Source organism: Cornus florida, unplaced genomic scaffold (genome assembly GCF_030987335.1).
Source record: "Cornus florida cultivar Cherokee Brave unplaced genomic scaffold, ASM3098733v1 CherokeeBrave_3.0.0_Hap2_scaffold_147, whole genome shotgun sequence".
NCBI classification, from domain to species: Eukaryota; Viridiplantae; Streptophyta; class Magnoliopsida; order Cornales; family Cornaceae; genus Cornus; species Cornus florida.
In genome coordinates, this window is record NW_026775635.1 from 40,001 (window position 1) to 42,500 (window position 2,500).

Genomic DNA, 2,500 nt, shown 5'->3' on the forward strand with positions numbered 1-2,500 from the left:
TCGAGACTGCAAAGCAAGCAATGGCCTTACTTGCAGCTCTTGGTGCTGAGAACTCCCCCCCCCCTATAGTAGTCTTAAGTAAAACCACAGCTCTGACAGGAGTAGATATTGCATGCGAGCGAGGAGTCGTAATGGGCAAAATTGACTCGGGGGACCTCCAAATCGAATTCCGTTTCGAGCAAAACACTTCTTAGGCTTCAAGGAAGCTCCCATAAAATTTCCAAACCCAAACTCCAAACTTCATTTTTTAGCCTACAATGCCCACGTGCACGCCGGTGTGCACGCAGGGGTGCTTGAGCATGCGGGAGAGGAGCCATAATGGGCAACATTGACTCGGGGGACCTCCAAATCGAAATCCGTCTCGAGCAAAACACTTCTTAAGCTTCTAGGAAGCTCCCATAAAACTTCCAAACCCAAACTCCAAACTTTATTTTTTAGCATACAATGCCCACGTGCACGCCGGGGTGCTTGAGCGTGCGGGCGAGGAGCCATAATGGGCAACATTGACTCGGGGGACCTCCAAATCGAAATCCGTCTCGAGCAAAACACTTCTTAAGCTTCTAGGAAGCTCCCATAAAACTTCCAAACCCAAACTCCAAACTTTATTTTTTAGCATACAATGCCCACGTGCACGCAGGGGTGCTTGAGCATGCGGGAGAGGAGCCATAATGGGCAACATTGACTCGGGGGACCTCCAAATCGAAATCCGTCTCGAGCAAAACACTTCTTAAGCTTCTAGGAAGCTCCCATAAAACTTCCAAACCCAAACTCCAAACTTTATTTTTTAGCATACAATGCCCACGTGCACGCCGGGGTGCTTGAGCGTGCGGGCGAGGAGCCGTAATGGGCAAAATTAACACGGGGGACCTTCAAATCGAAATCCGTCTCGAGCAAAGCACTTCTTAGGCTTCTAGGAAGCTCCCATCAAATTTACAAACCCAAACTCCAAACTTCATTTTTTAGCACACAATGCCCACGTGCACGCGGGGGTGCTTAAGCGTGCGGGCGAGGAGTCATAATGGGCAAAATTAACTCGGGGGACCTCCAAATCGAAATCCGTCTCGAGCAAAGCACTTCTTAGGCTTCTAGGAAGCTCCCATAAAATTTCCAAACCCAAACTCCAAACTTCATTTTTTAGCATACAATGCCCCCGTGCACGCGGGGGTGCTTGAGCGTGCGGGGGAGGAGTCATAATGGGCAAAACTAACTCGGGGGACCTCCAAATCGAAATCCGTCTCGAGCAAAACACTTCTTAGGCTTCTAGGAAGCTCCCATAAAATTTCCGAACCCAAACTCCAAACTTCATTTTTTAGCATACGATGCCCACGTGCACGCCGGGGTGCTTGAGCGTGCGGGCGAGGAGTCATAATGGGCAAAAACTAACTCGTGGGATCTCCAAATCAAAATCCGTCTCGAGCAAAGCATTTCTTAGGCTTCTAGGAAGCTCCCATAAAATTTCCGAACCCAAACTCCAAACTTCATTTTTTAGCATACGATGCCCACGTGCACGCCGGGGTGCACGAGCGTGCGGGCGAGGAGTCGTAATGGGCAAAATTAACTCGGGGGACCTCCAAATCGAAATCCGTCTCGAGCAAAGCATTTCTTAGGCTTCTAGGAAGTTCCCGTAAAATTTTCAAACCCAAACTCCAAACTTCATTTTTTAGCATACGATGCCCACGTGCGCGCCGGTGTGCACGTCGGGGTGCTTGAGCGTGCGCGCGAGGAGCCGTAATTGGCAAAATTAACACGGCGGAAATCTAAATCGAAATCCGTCTCGAGCAAAGCACTTCTTAGTCTTCTAGGAAGCTCCCATAAAATTTTCAAACCCAAACTCCAAACTTCATTTTTTAGCATACGATGCCCACGTGCACGCCGGTGTGCACGAGCATGCGGGCGAGGAGTCGTAATGGGCAAAATTAACTCGGGGGACCTCCAAATCGAAATCCGTCTCGAGCAAAGCATTTCTTAGGCTTCTAGGAAGTTCCCGTAAAATTTTCAAACCCAAACTCCAAACTTCATTTTTTAGCATACGATGCCCACGTGCGCGCCGGTGTGCACGTCGGGGTGCTTGAGCGTGCGCGCGAGGAGCCGTAATTGGCAAAATTAACACGGCGGAAATCTAAATCGAAATCCGTCTCGAGCAAAGCATTTCTTAGGCTTCTAGGAAGCTCCCATAAGATTTCTGAACCCAAACTCCAAACTTCATTTTTTAGCATACGATGCCCACGTGCACGCCGGTGTGCACGAGCATGCGGGCGAGGAGTCATAAAGGGCAAACTTAACTCGGGGGACCTCCAAATCGAAATCCGTCTCGAGCAAAGCATTTCTTAGGCTTCTAGGAAGCTCCCATAAAATTTTCAAACCCAAACTCCAAACTTCAATTTTAGCATACCATGCCCACGTGCACGTCGGGGTGCACGAGCGTGCGGGCGAGGAGTCATAATGGGTAAAATTAACCCGGGGGACCTCCAAATCGAAATCCGTCTCGAGCAAAGCACTT